We start from the raw sequence: 22,232 nt of genomic DNA, 5'->3' as shown, positions 1-22,232 counted from the left end.
AGCAGGAACCTACCGACTCTCAACTTTAACCTGAGCATTGACTGCAGCGTGCAAGAAACCCCCATGGGGACAGGCAGCTTTGCTGTTCAGACATGTGAACAGTTTTTTTTAAATTCAATCCAGAATTCAACATTGTGTGAGATGGGTTTCCTGGGCTCTGGAACTGGACTGGGAAAACACGGCAAGAGGATAGTGAATTTATCAGTGCTAAGCGATTGACAGGCAAGATAGTCTTTAAATGCTGACAGCCGCATGGCGCTCACACGACACTCGACATGACACTTCGACAACAAGTGATAGCTAACACCCTCGCTTTCCTTGCTCCGAGCATAATCTTCCACTGCTTTGTAGGTGGCTTTTAACACCTGTGTCCGCCAAGGTTCAGCTGGTAGCACTCTCGCCTCTGAATCACAAGGTTCAGGACCCGAGCACAAGTAAATCTAGGCCGACACTTGGGTGCAGCACTGTGGGAGCACTGCAGTGTCAGAGGTGCCGTTGTTTGGATGTAAAAACAAATTCCCATGGCACTATATCAAAGAAAGGGAGCAGGGCAATTATCTCCAGTGTCCTGGCCTAACCTAACTTCTCCTAACCTAACCCTCAAATTAAATCACAAAAGCAGATTATCCAGCCACTATTACATTGCCACTGTGGGATCTTGCTGTGCGTAAATTTGCTGCTGTGTTTCCTCCATTGCTGTAGTGACTATGTTTCAGAAGTGCTTTGTTAGCTGTAAAGATCTTCGAGATGTCCAACAGTCGGGAGAGGTGCTAATTAAACACAACTCTTTCTCTTCTTTCTTTTTACTTTGGGATTATTTCCCTTTGATCTTCACTTTTCGGCTCTGGAGCCCCAGATTAGTTTATGTCATTCTACCTGGAAGCAACATTGAGGAACAAGAGGATTAGTACAAGTAACTGCAACACCATCAACAACAGTTACCTTCTCCCAACCACCCCCCACTCCACAGGATGAGGGGGAGCAGGATTAGCATAGAGCATGCAGCAGGTTACACTCCCCAGATAGACCATAAACCTCCTGCATATACACTGGGCAGCAGTGTCTCAAAGTCCAGAGGTTTCCTCTTGCCAAGAGATAGTCTGCAACCATTGCCAGAGTCACTGCTGACTCCTTCCAGAGGTCTGCCAGTGCTGCTTGCTGACCGTGTATCCATAGTGCAATGAGGTGACTCATGCCAGGATCGGTCCTGTGTGCATTTTTCAGCTGTTGAGGCCAGTTAGAACGAGTAGGCTCTCAGATTCACTGCTCGGTTGGCATTCCTGCTGCTCCTGCCCACGTCATGAACGACCTATCTGTGGTGACCACAGCACCACCATATCGGGGTGGCATGGTAACACAATGGTTAGCACTGCTGCCTCACAGCGCCAGGGACCTGGGTTCAATTCTGGCCTTGGGTCACTGTCTGTGTGCAGTTTGCACATTCTCCCCATGTCTGCGTGGGTTTCCTCCGGGTGCTCCCGTTTCTTCCCACAAAGATATGCGGGTAAGGTGGATTGGTCATGCTAAATTGCCCCTTTGTGTCCCAAGATGTTTAAATTGGGGGATTAGCAGGGTAAATACGTGGGGTTACGAGATTAGGGGCTGGGTGGGATTGTGGTCAGTGCAGTCTCAATGGTCTGAATGGCCTCCTTCTGCACTGTAGGGATTCTATGATCACACTGGAGTCTTCATCAAACAATAGGGATTCTGCTTCACCAGTGTTCAACCAGTCTGTAACCATTGAAATATCCTCATACGTGTGTGAGCACGATTCCCAGAGAGCAGACACAATGCTTTCATCCTGCAGCAAGTCTCCCAGAGATAACCACAGTTCGGAGCAGAAACAGCAAAGGGCTCTTTAGAGACAAGGGCTACTACTCTTTGAAGGTGTGGCTGAGGTGACTTACGAGGAGCCCAAGCACTGATGGCCCAGTAAATGTCCAATAGAAGCCGTCAGATTAACTTTGTTTCATTGTGATTATATTTATATTATTCTTAACCAAAAAGTCCTCAATGGATATGAAGCAGATTGGTAACATTAAAGTCAAACTCTCTGCATTGAATCGGTTCCACCATTGGATCTTCTCATCAATGGTGACCTTCTGAGAGCGGTAGCTACCAAAGGTATGGCAAATGCTCAACATGTTCCAGAATCTCTCCTTCCACAAAAATGGGAGGTGGAATATTTGGCTGACAGGTGTGGGCTGATATCTGAGTTTTGATTGATTGATTTATTGATTGATTGATTTATTACTGTCACATGTATTGGTATACAGTGAAAAGTATTGTTTCTTGCGAGCTGTTACAGATAAAAACGTACCATTCATAGAGTACATAGGGGAGAAGGAAAGGAGAGGGCACAGAGTGTAGTGTTGTAGTTACCAATAGGGTGGAGAGAAAGATCAGCTTAATATGTGATAGGACCATTCAAAAATCTGATGGCAGCAGGGAAGAAGCTGCTCTTGAGTCGGTTGGCACATGATCTCAGACTTTTGTATCTTTTTCCCAACAGTAGAAGGTGGAAGAGAGAATGTCTAGGGTGCGAGGGGTCCTTGATTCTGCTTTCCTGAGGCAGCGAGAAATGTAGACAGAGTCAGTGGCTGGTTTGCATGATGGACTGAGCTACGTTCACAACCCTTTGTAGTTTCTTGTGGTCTTGGTTGGCATTATTGTGGACAGACCGAGTTGCTCGTATGCACAACTGAAGAGATCAAGAGTGACTTGCAAATCTTATGCAGAGTGGACAATGAGACTGCAGTCAGCTGCAAACTGCAAATCATGTATATTAGTGGTGGCTTTGGTCTGGAGACGACTGAGGTTAAATAGGTTTCCATCCAGGCTGTATTTAACACCTACACCAGAGGGTAGTTGATCTTTAATGAGGCGAATAGCCAATGTCAGGTAGATTGTATATAGCGTGGGGGCCATCACATAGCCTTGCTTGACCTCAGTCTAGATTTTGAAGCCATCCATTTCAGATCTCCCAATCAAAACTGTGGCAGTGATATAATGATGAAGCAGTAGCAGGCTTGGACATTCAAATCTATGGAGCACAATCCCCAGAACCTCGTGATTTACTGAGTGAAAGTCAGCTCAATGAGGTTGCTCTGCAAGGTCTGCAGCCACACTGTGGGCTGAATTCTCCCATCCCTCCTGTGGCAGGTTTGGCGGTGGGCAGGAGCGGAGAATCTAGCGGGAGCCAAAATGTCGGAAAACCGCCAGCGTACAATCACTATTCCCCTGGTGGCGGGCTAATGGCGGGTCGGTCTTCCCACTGACAGGTGGCGTGAATGTCATGTGCATTCATTTGCATCTCATGAATGCTCATTAAGACAGCTGTCCACTGGAATCCAGTCAGGCCTTCCAATCTTGTATGGTGCCAGCCTAAACGTCAGTCTGAACAGTTAATGAGTGGTGTGCACAAAGTGGTCCTCAGTTCGCAAGAGATTGGAAGGTGAGAGCAACAAAGTCATTCTGCCATAGCACTGTGCTGCTCCGATGCGCTATTCCCCACTCTGCCAGGGGAGACTAATCCCTGCCCTCTATCTCCATGCTGAGCTGGCCTTCATGGACATCACCATGCTGCTGGACCCCTGGACCCTCCTATGTCACTTTTGCGGATGTGAGCAAAAGACCCCCAGCTTTGAAGATCTCTGCTGGAGGTTTGGGACATAGGTTTTGTTGTTTTTCACTTGTTTGATTGCTTGTTGCTGTTCTCCCATCAACGGTGGTTCACCCAAGAAACTTGGGGGGGGTGGCTTGGAGGGTGTCACTCTGAACTGACAGCCGCATGGTTTTGAAAATGTTCTTTTCCACTTCGATGGATGGCATTGCCATCCTTAGGAAGAAGAACAATCCTCTGAGTAGAGGTGGTACACCGATTGGTGTACTGAAAAACAATGGCCGAGCGTGCAGTCCGAGATGTGGCTCTAGGATTGGGCTCAACAGCATGCAATGACCCACAGAACCTGTAACCAGCGGCATGGAGATTCTTAGGTGGTCGATCATACTCATTAGTGAGTGATCGCCGGAGAAGAGAAGAAGACACCTATTGGAAAGAAAAAGCTAACAGCGAGCCTCAGTTGTATAAATGAAAGGCTCATGACACTTTGCTAAAGCTCAGCTACAACCAATAGGCCAAAGTGTTGAGTCCATCCATTCGTTTTAATAGACGAGAGGACAGCACTGATACAATTTTAACAATGGTTTTCTTTTATTGAATAGAACTTAAAAGAATTAAATTAACATGACAAAAGCGAAAAGAGAAAACAAAGCTTGGAGACTGGCTTCTGAGCGAACCAGTGCCAATACTGATCACACTAAACTGGTCTCAAAACAAACTGAAAACACACTAAAATGCAAACTATATTTCAACCCTTATCTCGCTATTGGAAATGTTTTCCTCAGGCTGTCACTGATTTAGAAAAACTATTTTTGCAGCTGCTGTTATGAAAAGCATGTTTGCCTGCTGTTGTGTACCTTTCAGGAATGCAGTCAGTTTTTAGCTAACCTTTAGCCTTCTGATTCTACATGTCGTCAAGTTAGCGGAGTTCATTGCATAGGCAGAGATATCTTAAAATGAAGCCTTTGCATAGACTGAAGCAAACAGAGCCAAGCATACATAGGATCTCTCACAAGGTCATCAGCACTTACACCACAACCCCTGACTCCGATGACGATGTCAATGAAAAGTTCTTTTCTGACCTTGATGAAGTCTTCACTGCCATCCCAAAAGAAGGAAATTTCATCCTTCTGGGGGAAGCTTAAGGCCAGGCTTGGTTGTGACTCCTTTAACTGGGTGTGACTCCAATAACTGGAGTGAAACCATTGGGAAACATGGGGTGGGAAAAGCCAATGCAAATGACATCCTGCTGCTGACAAAAGTATGCTCAGCGTGGCCTCATTATAACAAAACCACCCAGAGGCACCCTAGATCAAAGCACTGGCACCTCCTGGGTTATGTCATCATTCAGGTCAAAGATTTAAGTAATATCTGTATCACTCCATCTGTATCAGTCCTCCATGCGGGGGACTGATGCCTGCTGGATAGATTGCAGACATATTCAATTGGTCATCTACATCCACCCAGCAACAAGACATCGTAAGGCCCATGTAATAACTACAGAAGTGTTGTGGCTCCAACAAGAAAAGGTTTATTAAACTAATACTGGGCAGCAGAATGAAATTTATACCCCATGCTTGAAGGTCGGGAGTTAAAATAGTCTTTGACCAGTTCCACTATCTGATCAGAAGACTTTGGAGGCGATCATACTGGCTTATCCCACCGATTGTTCAGCATGGTGAGCTAATAAGATCACAAGAGAGGGGAAATACCAGCTTCATGCCCAGTTTCTCAGCTCTCTATTAATGAGCCTGGGATGGAATAATCCGGGCTCACTTGAACTCACGGCATCACTAGTGGAGGTCCTCACCGGTGAGGGTCATGTACGGTCCCTAGCAACAGGGACACCACATACAATCTGTGGCCCACAAACATACAGCCCAGTGAGGAGCCTTCCCTCATGAAATGGCGTTTGAGTGTTTCTATTTGTTGCAGGCCTCTCTCTCTCCAGTAAGTGGAAACCTCAGTTGAAACGGGGCAGAGACCCACAGCGGAATTTTGCTGCCCCATTCGCCACAGGAATTGTAGCCGGTGGGACACGGATCGTGCAAAGATCCGTTGATCTCGGGACTTTCTGGTCTTGGGACAAGCACGGCTGGAAAATCCCACCCCCAGTGTCAAAAGTCTCTGTCTCTTCCTTCCCTATTTGGCTTTAGAATGTTTGAATAAGGTCACCCCTCACTCTTATAAGCAACAGTTATGGTTAGACTTTTAATTCTAGATTTTTATTGGGATCAGTGTTGATGGCTTCAGTTGAAGACAGGAGGAAAAGACAAGCAAATGAAAGAGAGAGTGGAAGAGGAAAGTACAAAGGAAGAAAACCAAAAGAGAGGTTGAGAGAAAGAAGAAAGGACTTGCATTTATTTAACATCTTTCATGGCCATGGAAATCCAAAAGCACTTTGCAAACAATGATGTGCTTTTGAAGTGTAGTCACCATTGGAATATGGGAAATGCAGCAGCCGCTTTGAACTTCGTAAGGATCCATAAACAACAATGTGATAATGATCGGTTAATCTTTTTTTAAGTGACTTTGGGATAAATATTTACCTCCTGCTTTCAGTCTCGGCAATGGGACCTCAGCTGGCCAAGTAAAGTTCAGGCCCATTTTTCCTTCAAAGACACAGGCCTGAATTTTCACTCTGGGGTGTGCAGAGTTTGGAGAATTCCTGATTCCACGAACACAACACCTGGAAAAACTCCTTGGAAGCTTGGATCTTCATTCCGGGAGGGGCTGGTTTAGTGGGAATCGTGCACCTTCTCCCCGGAAACAGTTTGCCAGCAGCCACAGGGTCTGCTGGGTACAGAGGCAGGCTGTGCGAAAGGCCAGCCTCACTCGGTCCTAGCTGTGAATAAAATAGGAAGCAAAAAATATCCTCCAGCCCTCACCTTTCACGACCCCTCAATCCCTCCTCAACACACCCCATGCCCCATCCATGCCATCCCATGTCCCTCCACCCACTCTCCATGGTGCCTCATATACTTTATGCCAATCTATGTCCCTCCACACCTCCCATGACCTTTCATGCCCTCCATGCCAAACCATTCCCCCACTCACCAACCTTTGCACAAACACCCTCTATGCCAACTCACCCAATAGCCACCATGGCAGACCTCAGGACCCATGCTGATATGAAATAAAATTCTTAAATGTCAACTGATGAATCCACTATCTAAAAAGAACACTCTCATTGATAAAACAAAATGTTCTCTACATTTAGCTTCCTTTAATCCTTTCTAAGAACAAGCATTTGTATTCATAGTCCCACTTCAAACATTTTATAAATACTTGGAGTAGTCAAACTATGAACTGAAATGCACCCAACTGTGATATTGATAGGTTATGAAGTCAGTCATGCAGTAAAGATCCTGTAGTGGTAGCCCTCACAGATTATTTTCAACACTGCAAACATTTTTTTCCAAATAGTTAAAGGGCAGGAGATTTAAATGCCTTGACAGATCTCTTTGACAGCTCCCGGGCGGCCCGGTGGCACAATGGTTAGCACTGCTGCCTCACAGCGCCAGGGATCCAAGTTCAATTCTGGCCTTGAGTGACTGTCCATGTGGAGTTTGCATGTTCTCCCCGTGTCAGCGTGGGTTTCCTCTGGGTGCTCCAGTTTTCCCCCTACGGTCCAAAGACGTGTGGGTTAGGTTGATTGGCCATGCTAAATTGCCCCTTAGTGGCAGTGGGATTAGCAGAGTAAATATGTGGGGTTACTGGGATAGGGTGGGATTGTTGTCAGTACAGACTCAATGGGCAGAATGGCCTTCTTTTGCACTGTAGGAATTCAATGAAAAGATTGGATTATCAAATAATTTGAATTTAGCAATCCAAATATTGCAGCAATAGAGGAATATGGTGCTAAAAACAAAATCATTTTCAGTCAATTTGAATTAAGCAGCTTTGAATTATGAGGAGAATGTACTGACATTATTGGCATCACTATTTTATCAGAGTTTGAATATCCTTCCCTAACCAAATATCTTCAAAATGCACAGTTTCTTCCTATGAAGGTGAGTTGAAGTGTGAAATTGCTTTTTCTGCTCTTTCAGAAAGCCTAGCAACCCATTTATCTTAAATAGGACACAGAAGAATATCAAATGAACATGATAACATCACAAGGTACTGGTGCAACCTCACAACTTTTAAAGTTTCTCTATATTCAAACCCACGGGAAACCTGAATTCTGCTCCCATATCAGGTAAAGAAGAAAGAATTTGCACCTCTATTGTTATTTTTTCGTGTCATCCTTAATGGCATGGCACGGTGGCACAGTGTTTAGCACTGCTACCTCACAGTGCCTGGGACCCAGATTCAATTCCCAGCTTGGGTCACTGTCTGTGCCGAGTCTGCACGTTCTCCCCGTGTCTGCATGGGTTTCCTCTGAGTGCTCCGATTTCCTCGCACAGACTGAAAGACATGCTGGTTTGGTGGATTGGCCGTGCTAAATTCTCCCTCAGTGTACCCAAACAGGTGCCGGAGTGTGGCAACTGGGTGAGTTTCACAGTAACTTCATTGCAGTGTTAATGTAAGCCTACTTGTGACACTAATAAATAAATTTAACACCCCAACGTTCCTCTTGTTCCTTTTCCTGTGATAGCCACACTCTAGGCGGTATTTAATCCAGTTATTGAGTGTCTTGTGTGCCAGTTGCAGAGCTGGTGAAAGCCCTGCTTCACCTCCTCGGGGCAAGGCCTGTCATATTAAGTGCTAACCAGGCACTAGAGTCAGTGATGGGCCTGTCCTGAGATCAAGGACCTCAGGAGCGCAAATCCCACTCACAAGAGCTGCCAGCCAATTGTAAGCCAGCAGCATTGCAGGCAGCACTATCAGGGAGGGCAGTGGTAGCTGCCAGCAATGTACCCACTGGAGGCCTCAGATCCACCAGGGACCCAGGCCACAGGTGAGTGAGGGGATTCAGGAGAGGGGTGTCAGAAGCAAGAGCTCAGGTTGACTCTAAGTGGCCCACCCATTTCTGATGCTGGGTCCCTCGATCAGACCCTACACTCAGCCCTTTGAACAGGGGACCACACCCGACTCCAGCCCCCATTCCTCATCATAGATCCAGCGAGCAAACACAGTGGGGTTTGCTTTTCAGACTCCCCACGTGGCGACTGTCCCACCGCTAGTATTCAGTGAGCAGCAGTAGCATGAGGCCCTTAAGGGGGCATTAGCTACCCACTTGAGGACCTCAGTTGTCAGCTGTGTGCGGAGCCTGCCCATGAGCCTCCTTCCCTCATACCTATTTGGGGCAAGAAATTGGTGGTACACCCACCCAGCACCCTCCCGCCAAATTAAATAACCCCCTTCTCCAACTCACCTCAGGGGAGGGCATTAAGTTTTGCCCATGGCTTTTATCACCTACACCCCCTCCCTCCTGTAATTTGTTGACCCCTTTTCCCTTCTGATCTGGAAATGTTTTTTTACCCCCCCCCACCCCACCCCCCCCACCCCCACCACATCCCTCCCCCCACCCCCCCCACCCCCCACCACCCCCCCACCCCCCCACCCCCACCCCCAACTCCCCCACCCCCCACTCACCCCCACCCCCACCCCCCCACCACCCCCCCACCCCCCCCCACCAGCCCCCCCACCACCCCCCTCCCCCCACCCCCCCCACCCCCACCCCCCACCACCACCCCCCCACCCCCCCACCCCCCACCCCCCTACCCCCCCACCACCCCCCCACCACCTCCCCCACCCCCCCACCAACCCCCCCACCCCCCCACCCCCAACTCCCCCACCCCCCACTCACCCCCACCCCCCCACCACCCCCCACCCCCCCCCACCAGCCCCCCCACCACCCCCCCACCCCCCCCACCCCCACCACTCCCCTCCCCCCACCCCCCCACCCCCACCCCCCCACCACCCCCCCCCACCCCCCCACCCTCACCCCCCACCCCCCTACCCCCCCCACCCCCCTCCCCCCCACCCCCCCCACCCCCACCCCCCCCACCCCCCTCCCCCCCACCCCCCCCACCCCCACCCCCCCCCACCCCCCCCACCCCCCCCCACCCCCCCACCACCCCCCACCACCCCCCCACCACCCCCCACCCCCCCCACCCCCCCACCCCGCCCCCACCCCCCCCCCCACCCCCACCCCCCACCACCACCCCCCCACCCCCCCACCCCCACCCCCCACCCCCCTACCCCCCCCACCACCCCCCCACCACCTCCCCCACCCCCCCACCAACCCCCCCACCCCCCCACCCCCAACTCCCCCACCCCCCACTCACCCCCACACCCCCACCACCCCCCACCCCCCCCCACCAGCCCCCCCACCACCCCCCCACCCCCCCCACCCCCACCACCCCCCTCCCCCCACCCCCCCCACCCCCACCCCCCCCACCACCCCCCCCCACCCCCCCACCCTCACCCCCCACCCCCCTACCCCCCCCACCCCCCTCCCCCCCACCCCCCCCACCCCCACCCCCCCCACCCCCCTCCCCCCCACCCCCCCCACCCCCACCCCCCCCCCACCCCCCCCACCCCCCCCCACCCCCCCACCCCTCTACCCCCCCACCACCCCCCCACCACCCTCCACCACCCCCCCACCACCCCCCACCCCCCCCACCCCCCCACCCCGCCCCCACCCCCCCCCCCCCCCCCCCCCCCCCCACCCCCACCCCCACCCCCCCACCTCCCTTAGTCTTTCTTTTGCTCTGTAATTATTAAAATTTTAAGTTCCAAGCTTGGCATCATCTGATCGTTGCCATCTGATCTGTCACATGTGGCTATGGATCGGGCGCCGGAAGGTGGGTTAGAAAGGGCATCTGGGTGTCCTTGGGCTGAATGGTCTCCTTCTGCCCTGTACCCTTTCTATGGTTCTATGTGATCTGCTACTCTTTACAACCACGTTGCTGGTTCACCCTGACCCTACGTCACGCTCCCTCAATTTTAAAAAATCAGGAACGACCAAACAGATGTCAAGTGAAACTCACCCCATTCTGATGGGCCATATGAATTATTCCATTTCCCACACAAATCATCTGCATCTTTTTGAGTGACATTTTGCCATTCATTGGCAATTCTGTGACATGGAATCAGCACCAGCTATGAACTGTAATGTGGCTGCCAGACGCTGAAGTAACAGGAATGCTTTTAAACTTAACCCCTTGTCAGTCCAAAACTGAAAAAGAGATGTAAGCTACTCACTGACTCTTAGGCAGTGAATCTGAGTGCTTAGACAACCATTAACGAGGGAAACTCCAGCTGGATTAACACAATATAAATTCAGAAAGAACAGAAAAACCCATAGAAATCCCTACAGTGCAGGAAGAGGCCATTCAGCCCACCAGGACTCCACCAACTCTCCAAAAGATCATCTTACTCAAGCCCGTGCCCCCCACTATTCTCTAAACCCCACACATTTACCATGGCCAATCCAACTAACCTGCACACCTTGAGATACTAAAAGAAAGGGAACTGAATAGAAACTGTGAAAGGATTTTCAGTCATGGCTCAGTTGATTGCATATCACCTCAACATGAATCCACAGGCCGGATTTCTGCCCTGGAGGTGGGAAACAGGCGCTGGGTCTGTTACTGGATCAGAAACCGGCCTCCACGAGGAAGCTGATTAAAGTTCAGATTTTCAGGCCTGTGAACCTTAATTGATATGGAAATGGTTTCCTTTCTACTGAAAGCCAATGGTTGCAAGTTTATTTATTAGTGCCACAAGTAGGCTTACATTGAAGTTACTGTGAAAGTCCCCTCGTCACCACATTCGGGCACCTGTTCGGGTACACTGAGGGGCAATTTAGCACGGCCAATGCACCTAACCAGCACGTCGTTTGGACTGTAGGAGGAAACCAGAGCACCCAGTGGAAACCCATGCAGACATGGGGAGAACGTGCAAACTCTGCACAGACAGTGACCCAAGCCGAGAATCGAACCCAGGTCCCTGGCGCTGTGAGGCAGCAGTGCTAACCACTGTGCCACCGTGTAACTGGGAACAGAGGTAAGTCAGATGTAAACACCCATGGCAGTCATCACTGAGGCTGCTGGTTCTCCCCATGCATTCCACTTCACCAGAGGGAAGCAAGATGTCACAGGAGAGCTGGAGACCTGCTACACATCTTAGGACGCTAAGGGGCAATTTAGCATGGTCAATTCACCTACCCTGCACATCTTTGGACTGTGGGAGGAAGCTGGAGCACCCGGAGGAAACCCACGCAGACACAGGGAGAACATGCAAACTTCACACGGTCACCTAATGTTGGAATTGAATCTGGGTCCCTGGTGCTGTGAGGCAGCTGTGCTAGCCACTGAGCCACTGTGCCCTCTTCTCAGTATCTGCCAAGAGGACCTACTGGTTACCTGCAGGAAGAGGACCTCCCTCTTTCTGTCCATGCCCAAGGCCTCCTGCACTTCATCAGGGAATCTTGGGGCCTGCTCTCTGGCCTGTTTTGCCATTTATGTAGCTTTGATCTTCAACTCTCTTTAATCAGTTGCAATTCCTGCTGCATTCACAACGTACTTCACATTTAAGAATGCACCTCACCTTAAAAGATGCAACCTAGCTTCCAGTGGTGCTAGCCCTGCATGAATTTGCACTTTCTGCTGAGACATGTAGCTATTTCGCAGCAGGTTCAGTACTGCACTATGTACCTCACTATAAGTGCCAGATAGCACAAAAGGGACATGCATCATGATCATCACGCTAAATTTCAGGGGTTATTCACTGTCCCTGAATGTGTTCAAGACTTTGGCTCCAGACTTGAAGCCATAACCTCTGGCTCAGGAGGCAAGATTCGATTGGATTTATTATTGTCACATGTATTAGTATACAGTAAAAAGTATTGATCTTGTGCTATACAGACAAAGAATACTGTTCATAGAGAAGGAAAGGTGAGGGTGCAGAATGTAGTGTTACAGTCATAGCTGAGGTACAGAGAAAGATCAACTTGGGGCAAGGTAAGTCCATTCAAAAGTCTGACAGCAGCAGGGAAGAAGCTGTTCTTAAGTTGGTTGGTATGTGACTTCAGACTTTTGTATCTTTTTCCTGACAGAAGGTGGAAGAGATGCGTGGGGTCCTTGATTATGCTGGCTGCACTTCCAAGGCAGCGGGAAGTGTAGACAGAGTCAATGGATGGGAGGATGGTTTGCGTGATGGATTGGGCTTCGTTCACGATCCTTTGTAGTTTTTTGCGGTCTTGGGCAGAGCAGGAGCCATACCAAGCTGTGATACAACCAGAAAGAATGCTTTCTATGGTGCATCTGTAAAGGTTGGTGAGAGTTGTAGTGGACATGCCAAATTTCCTTAGTCTTCTGAGAAAGCAGAAGTGTTGGTGGACTTTCTCAACTGTAGCATCGGCATGGAGAGACCAGGACAGGTTATTGGTAATTTGGACACCTAGAAACCAGAAGCTCTCGACCATTTCTACTTGGTCTCCATTGACAGGGCATGTCCTCCACTATGCTTCCTGAAGTCAATGACTATTTCCTTTGTTTCATTGACATTAAGGGAGAGACTATCGTTGCCACACCAGTTCACCAGATTCTCTATCTCATTCCTATACTCCGTCTCATCATTGTTTGAGATCCAACCCAATACGGTGGTGTCATCAGCAAACTTGAAAATCTAGTTGGAGGGGAGCAGTCAGAGCTGACACTAAATGGCCAGAGGGAAAATACTGGGTAAAATTGTCACCTCCCTCCAGCTGAGATCAAAGAAAGCTGGAATCAACAGCTGGGCGTGCGCTAGCTGTTGGCAACTTAGTCGACCGTATGGGCCCCCTTGTGTATGCAGAACGGAACAACCTGGCATCAAACATATGCTGGAGCAAAACACAAACTGTTACTCTGCATGAATCAGCTTTTGTCTCAAAAAGAGATAAAAAGAACTAAATATTTGCCTTTTCTCAAATAGATATTAATCAGCACAGTTCCGATTCGTTGTTATGAAAGGTCATTAACCTGAAAGTTTTGCCTCTGTTTCTCCTTTCACAGATGCAGTTGGAGTCATTCAGTATTTCCAGCATTTCTGTTCTTATTTCAGATTTCCCGCGTCTACGATATTGTGCTGTTGTGTCAGATTTGGAAAATCTTGGGCGAGATTCTCCGTCCTCCCAGCCGCGTGTTTCCCGTTGGCAGGAGGTGGTGCGTTATTTGCCAGCGGTGGGATTCTCTGATCCCGCCGCTGTCAATGGAAATTCCCATTGACGTCACCCCACGTCAGCGGGAAACCTGTGGCTGGGGTGCATTGCCGGCGGGACTGGAGAATCCCATCGGCGTGAACGGCCAGAGAATTCCAGTCCTAACGTTCAGGATCTTGGGGCAGAATCTGCACACTTGGATTGAATAATAAGCTGAGTTAGTGAATCTAGAATGGCCAAATGTGGATGGTTTGGGTTATAATACCATCCAGTCAATTAAAAGCACCAATCAGGTGGTGCCCAATTGTGCCTCCCTCACCGAATAACTTTTCAATCTGAAGTTGCTAGTCCGCATGTAGTAGAGAAACAAATCATTTGTCCAGAGTACGTGTTAATGGCAGAATAAAGGACAGGTCTCTCTGGAAGCAAAAAACATGAAAACAAGATGCAGACTGGCACTGGGCAATAAAAAAAAATCTAAGTGGAGGGGAGAGTTCAGGGTCCGAAGCCGTTGAACTCAATGTTGAGTCCAGAAGGCTGTTGAGTCCAGACGTGCCTCACTGGAAGATGAGGGACTGTTCGTTCCAGCTTGTGTTGGGCTTCATCGGAAGATTGCAGCAGGCCGCGGACAGAAATGTGAGCAGGAGAGCAAGGTGGTGAATTCAAATGGCAGGCGGAAGATCAGGGTCATGCTTGTGGACTGACTGGAGGTCTTCCACAAAGAGTGCAGGGAACAGGTTACAGGTGAATTAAAGAGAAACCATTTGGACATTGTGAAAATCCTGGTTGCCTTTGATCTTCGAGTCATTTTCTGTTTTTTAACCATGTTGTTTCATTAATAAACATTTATCAATTTTAAAAATCCCCTCATTATCCTTTAGACAGACAACAGTCAAGCTTAGTGACTTGATTGTTTGAGAACTGCCTCTGACTGTCACTTGAGGACACTCTGAGTGGAACTTTCCTGTCCCGCCCACCACGGGAGTTGTGATGGGTGGGACACAGACTATGCAAAGGTTCATTGACCTTAGGTTGGATTTTCTGGCCTTGAGACGAGCGCGGCTGAAAAATCCCGCCCTCTATCCGAATGACAAAGCAAACTCATATTCTTCTTCCGTTCTCTACGCAAAGGCAGTGTGACCCATAGTGCCACAATCACCACAGAGATAGGTCCAGGCAGTAGATCCCTAACCCATGGGTCTGGGGGAGATGTTGTGGTGCAGTGTGTTTCACCTTTGAAGTCTCACAACACCAGGTTAAAGTCCAACAGGTTTATTTGGTAGCACAAGCCACTAGCTTTAGGAGCGCTGCTCCTTCATCAGGTGAGTGAGATTTCAGTTCACAAACAGGGCATGTAAAGACACAAACTCAATTTACAAAATAATAGTTGGAATGCGAGTCTTTACAGGTAATCAAGTCTTAAAGGTACAGACAATGTGAGTGGAGAGAGGGTTAAGCACAGGTTAAAGAGATGTGTATTGTCTCCAGCCAGGACAGTTAGTGAGATTTTGCAAGCCCAGGCAGGTCGTGGGGGTCACAGGCAAGAGTGTTCTCTTCCTGTTGGGGAACACTTCAGCGGTCACAGGCATTCGGCCTCTGATCTTCGGGTAAGCGTTCTCCAAGGCGGCCTTCAAGACACACGACAACGCAGAGTCGCTGAGCAGAGACTGATAGCCAAGTTCCGCACACACGAGGACGGCCTCAGCCGGGATCTTGGGTTCATGTCACACTATCTGTAACCCCCACGACTTGCCGGGGTGTGACGACTAAAAGTAAAAAAAGTTTATTTATTAGTGTCACAAGTAGGTTTACATTCACACTGTAATGAAGTTACGGTGAAAATCCCCCAGTCGCCACACTCCGGTACCTGTTTGGGTACACTGAGGGACAATTTAGCATGACATGATGCACCTAACCAGCACATCTTTGGACTGTGGGAGGAAAGTGGAGCACCCGGAGGAAACCCATGCAGACACGGAGAGAATGTGGAAATTCCACTCAGACAGTGACCCAAGCCAGGAATTGAACCCGGAACCCAGTCCCGACACTGTGAGGCAGCAGTGCTAACCAATGTGTCACCGTGCCACCCTGGGGACTAGGGGATTTTCACAGTAACTTCATTACAGTGTGAATGTAAACCTACTTGTGACTAATAAATAAACTTTTTTACTTTTAGTCGTCACACTCCAGCGCCTGTTCGGGTACACTGAGTGAAAATTTAGCATTGGCCAATGCACCTAACCAGCACGTCTTTCGGACTGTGGGAGGAAACCGGAGCACCCGGAGGAAAGCCACGCAGACACGGGGAGAACGCGCAGACTCCGCACGGACAGTGACAGTGTTGATGTAAACCTATTTGTGACACAAATAAAAAACATGCAGTTTTTTTTGTGGGTTTCAAAATCGGATTATCCAAGGAAAAACATTCAATATTTCAGAATGATTATTAACAGGTGAAAGAGAAAACAAAGCCTGCAAAAATTTAACGCAACAAATGTAATCACATATGTTTTAAAGTACGGGCCTGCTGAGGGTTAAAGTTCAGGAGAAACTGCCAGATTTAGTATTTTTAGCTCTGGGAGCCTGGCAGATACTGAAAATAAAACAAACTCCTGAGGAATCAGCAATTTTAACTAAATGGAACTGAACGCTCCTGGAGAGATCCTGTCTGGTCTCAGCCACGTTGTCAGCGCTAAATGGGTGATGTGGAGAAGACTCCAGGCAATAATCAAATCCTGTTTGTTTTACTCGCACTTCCCGTCTATTCGATACGGCAAGGCAAGTCAAGCTTTAGTCAATTGTTAATGTGGAGAACAATAAAATATTCATGGTGGCCCTGATATGTCCTTTTCAATATCTACTCAAGTAAATGGCTGTTGAACTGTTCCCATTTGTACAACACTCTAATTTTATGTAAATATGTACATTTAGTGTAGCAGCAGTATGATTCATCGAATCACCTTCACGTCATTTAACTGACAGACATTCATCCCACACCTAGTGGTGCACAAGGCAGACTTTCATTTTTTTCTACAGCTAGTTTTTCCTGGAACAGGTCATTATCCTGTCACCAGAAGCTTATAGCTTGAGGGGTGCCACTCCACATCAAGCAAGACAGTGTGGTGGCACAGTGGTTAGTACTGCTGCCTCACTGTCCCAGGGACCCGGGTTCAATTCCGGCCTCGGGTGACTGTCAGTGTGGAGTTGGTACATTCTCCCCAGTGTCTGCGCAGGTTTCTTCCGGGTGCTCCGGTTTCCTCCCAAAGATGTGCGAGTTAGGTTGATTGGCTATAGTAAATTGCCCCTTAGTGTCAGGGGGACTAGCAGTGGAGTTATGGGGATAGGGCCTGGGTGGGATTGTGACCGGTGCAGACTCAATGGGCCAAATGGACTCCTTCTGCACTGTAGGGATTCTGTGGTTCTAAGCATGGCTGACCAGGAGTCTCTTCCATTCTTACTGCCTGCCACTGATGTGTTGGAAGGATTTTGCAGGTTGACATTTAACCTGTTTGACCGTGTTATAAACCCACCCTCCTTGGTCATCAAATCCTGGGGACTCAAATCTGGAGCTTCTGGTTCAGAGGAAGGGACACTACCCAGTGCACCACTATACTTCCCCAATCATGCTTTTGAGACTTCTTAAAACTAAATCAAGTGTTTGGGAATCTGTCCTTCTTTGGCTTGGTATCAATTTTTGTCTGAAAACACTCTGTGACACCCGTTGGGTGTTTTATTACATTAGAAGGCATTACATATGCACAGAGTTAACACTGCTGCCTCACAGCATCAGGGACCTGGGTTCGATTCGCAGCTTGGGTCACTGGGCGAAGTCTGCACGTTCTCCCCGTATCTGCGTGGGTTTCCTCTGGGTGCTCCGGTTTCCTCCCACAGTCCAAAGATGTGCTGATTACATGCATTGGCCACGCTAAATTCCCCCTCAGTGTACCCGAACAGGCGCCGGAGCGTGGCGACTCGGGGAATTTCACAGTAACTTCATTGCAGTGTTAATGTAAGCCTACTTGTGACACTAATAAATAAACTTTAAACTTAACTTATATGTAAGTTGTCATTCTTGTTGAAGGCAGATATTGAATTCCTTCTTAATAACTGAAGTTCTTCAGTGACAATTACTGAAGACTGACACATTTCTAACCTACGCTCTATATTTCATGTATCCCATCGTAAAACTTTGGCCCAGCACATTGAAGAATGTTCTAGATGAAATTCTCTGTCATTTTTATTGCATCACTCTGCATTAAGGCACTTACTGTAAGACAAAGTAATCAGTCACCTTTTATCGACCATGAGTCAAGAATTAAAGGTGGGCGGGGTGAAACGGCAAGGTATGGATATTTCCCAGCATGTGTTGCCTTGATAACCTTGTGCTTTCCATACCATTCACAATAAACGACTTGAAGCATCTACAGGAAAGATTATATCACCTGCAGCTGTGTTCACTCATTACTCACTTTACTGCCCGTACAAATTAAATATTAAGTTGAACACAAGCTGCCAAACATGCTGCTTCCAGACACTGAGCAGAGGTTTTTTTGTAAATGATGCCAGATTTATCTTGTTTGCCTAATTATCCCATTAGCCTGTACCTAAGATCCAATTACTCCAGTTATATCATGACAAATGGCCTATGGAAGACTCTTCCATGAAAGTGGGCATGTCATTCCCTTGCCATCATTTCCTACATTAATGAGTTTTGGGTAAGTAGCTCGTAGATAACTTATTAAGATCTGAAATGCATTAGTCTTACCAACTTACTCGTCTCTTGTTTGATTGCAAATACCTCCAAAGTTGGTCACATCATAGATGTGTCTACACCGAGTGACACTACTTGACTGCACTTCAACTGTATCCTCCCAGTGTTTACACTGCTTTAAATAATGGACAAGCCTAAGTAATTTGACAGAACCAAATGCACAGTTTTGCTAGGCGTTTTACATCAGGGTAGCAGTGGAGTTAAAAGATAACAAACGGCAAAGGAAAATAAATAAATACGGCTCAGTATTTTGGAACTGAGATCTGTTCTGTTTCAAATTATAGCATTCTATTACAACGCTCATATCTTTTCATTCAGAGTTGAACTGGGCCAAATCCAGTAAGTATAAACATTCTCTGGTAATTGTTGTCTGGAAGAAACTTGTTCTATATGTATATGTGCGTTTCACATGAATACACACAAGCCTGTCTGCAAATATAAAGTGGTTCTTGGTAGCTGCTTTCTGGAAGAATTGGAACAGGAGTAGGCCATTCAGCCCCTCAAGCCTGATCCACCATTCTAACTGATTATGGTTAATTCACATCTCAACTCTTGCCGCATTTTATGCACATCCCTTACGTAACGGTCAATCTTCTGTGGAGCGATTTTCCACATTCCACAATTAGTATAATTTAGGAAGAAGGAAATTTGGGGGCAAAATCTTTTTTCCACCGAGTTTATGCCCTTCCTGGCTTCATTCGTAACTGAGAATGAACGTTACTTCTCCCCATGCCACCTCCTCCAAAGTTTTGGAGCCTGTGGAAGGATGTTCGTCTTCCTAAAAATCCTACCGGATACACTTAGGTAGCGGCTGGTGGCAAATAAGCCTCCATAAAGCATTTTCACCTATCTCTCAAGTGTGGTTCACAGCGCGGCAACTCTGAGATGAGGAGTCACAACTCCTTGAGTGCAAAGCAGGCACACACGTAAAGAGCTCTTCAAATAAAATCTGAAGAATAATTGAAAATCTTGAAAGAATTTGATGGCAGTAAACAGTTAAATATAATAGAACAATAAACAAAGAACAGTACAGCACAGGAACAGGCCCTTCGGCCCACGATGTTGTGCCGAACATGACGCCAAATTAAACTAATCCCTTCTGCCTATTTTTGGTCCATATTCCTCTATTCCTTGCATATTCCTGTGCTTATCCAAAGGCCTTTGTGCAATCCTATTGTATCTGTCTCCACCACCACCCCTGGCAGCACATTCCAGAAACTTACCGCTCTCCGTGTACAGAACTTTCCCCTCACATCTCTTTTGAACTTTCTCCCTAGCATTAGATATTTCAACTCTGAGAAAAAGATTCTGACTGTCAACCCTACCTAGCTACGCCTCTCATAATTTTATCCACTTTTATCAGGTCTCCCCTCAGCCTCCTCCGCTCCAGAGAAAACAACCCGAGTTTGTCCAGCCTCTCCTTATAGCTCATACCCCCTAATCCAGGCAGCATCCTGGTAAATTTCTTTGCACCCTCTCCAAAGCATCCATATCCTTCCTGTAATGTGGTGACCAGAATTGAACATAATACTGTAAGTGTGGCCTAACCAAAATTTTATAAAACTGCAACATGACATCCTGACTCTTGTACTCAACGCCCTGACCAATAAAGGCAAGCGTGCCATATGCCTTCTTCACCACTCTCTCTACTTGTGTGGCCACTTTCAGGGAGCTTCAGGGAGCTAATGGCATAGGTTAAGTTCTGTGTTGCTCTTTTATCTACTGATTCAACCTGCCCATCTATATATTTCTTTATTGTAACAGCCAATTTGCAATTTTACCTAAAATACATGGCATGTCAATGTGATGCCAATTCTTCATCCATCAGATTTATCAGGAATAGTCCCCACGCTTATAATATTCTCTTAATAATGACCTAGATCAAGAAAATGGCACTAAGCATTCACTATTACCATAAGCATCATTTGATTTGATTTGATTTACTATCATCACATGTATTGGGTATTGGGAAAATTCTCCCAAAAACATTAAGTGCCCAACAGGCAGGAAAATAGGAGTTTTTCCCACCCTTTTTTTGAGTTGAATGAATCTTCGGCATTCTGTGCATCACAGAGTCCACCAATGGACAGGCTCTGAATACAATCATAGAATCATAGAAACCCTACAGTGCAGAAAGAGGCCATCTGGCCCATCGAGTCTGCACCGACCTCAATCCCACCCAGGCCCTACCCCCATATCCTTACACATTTACCCGCTAATCCCTCTAACCTACGCATCTCAGGACACTAAGGGGCCATTTTAGCATGGCCAATCAACCTAACCTGCACATCTTTGGACTGTGGGAGGAAACCGGATTCCGACATCTGGGATTCCGACACCTGGGATTCCGACATCTGCGCCAGCACCACACACCGCCCCCCCCCCCACCCCCGTCCCCATCCCCGAACTCCCGGGTCGGCCTCAATGGCCTCTGTACCCCTGTTGTGGGGAATTTTGTGGCCTGATTCACTTAAAAACTTAAGGAAACTTAAATTAATTTCACAAAGGCAATACCTCTCAACTTTGAATAAAATTTATTTTAAAAACATAAAAGACATACAAGACAAACAAGACATTAACCTCAGCCGCAGGACATCTTCGAAGGGTCAAATAACATCGGCTGGTGTTAAAGACCTTTCCAAAGATCTGAGGCACTGGGCCAAAATTCATTACAATTATATCTTTCTGATATCTAAGGTACTCCTTCTAACTAGCTTAGACTTGATTTCATTTCATATTAACATGTCAGTCCAAAACAATACCTCAGCCAATTGCGAAGCACTACTTGACTTAATGATCTTTTATTTGTTAACCCAAAAACCAGATGTCTTCCCCCGGCATGGTTAACTTCCTCATTGCTATGCCTCTCTAAGGATGCTACCACTCAAATACCTTTCCCACCAGCACACTGCAAGAACAATAGGTAGCATCAGCTCTGGACCTTAGAGCCGATACTTTCCATGTCCTGACAATGGAGCCTTTACATTTTAATATTAAATGTTTCATTAAATGTTTCAACATTTGTCCTGAGTTTGAAACTTTATTATATTCCTGCTGACTAAATGGCTTTTAGTTATGAACTTTTGAACTTCTAAAGTCTCTGCAATGTTTGTACGTTGGCTGTGGTGAATATTGTAAACTTATTTTAAATCAATATACTATTATCATTTAACATCAATATAGATTCTTATCATTAAAATGATCTTTCATTCCTTTTAATAGCGTTTAGCATTCACATATGAGCAAACTGTTAACATTATCTTGTACGGTGTAAGTCATCTGAACTCTTTCCTTCCCAACTGTTACTCAACCTAAGAATCTGCCTATGGCTCTGCCCATTAACCCAGAATCCCCTTCCTCAACTCCCCAGCAGTTGACCACTTCTGGTCCCCTTTGATGGGGACCAGCTTTAATCCCCGCAGGTGGGAACACCTTCCGGCGGGGTGAGAAACATTAGCGAGGCCTGGAGAATACCGTCCGAGACTCCCTAATCATAATGAAATGTGAATTTCAATATGGTAATCAGCCTCGCGCTGAGTTCCGATGCAAGGCTGATTACATTAAAAAAAAGGGCCTGGGAGACTCGCGATTGGCTGGACGCCGGTGGCGACTCCTGCTACAGCCCCTCCCCCTCCTCCCCACCCCCCACTGATGTCTCCCGGCCTGCTGCACTATTCGAACAGGGTAGCGGGACGGGATAATCACCCCCATTGTTTCTTGCACGCTATACAGACAAAACATAT

The sequence above is a fragment of the Mustelus asterias genome, chromosome 2 (genome assembly GCF_964213995.1).
Source record: "Mustelus asterias chromosome 2, sMusAst1.hap1.1, whole genome shotgun sequence".
NCBI classification, from domain to species: Eukaryota; Metazoa; Chordata; class Chondrichthyes; order Carcharhiniformes; family Triakidae; genus Mustelus; species Mustelus asterias.
Note: the sequence above shows the minus strand (reverse complement) of the source record.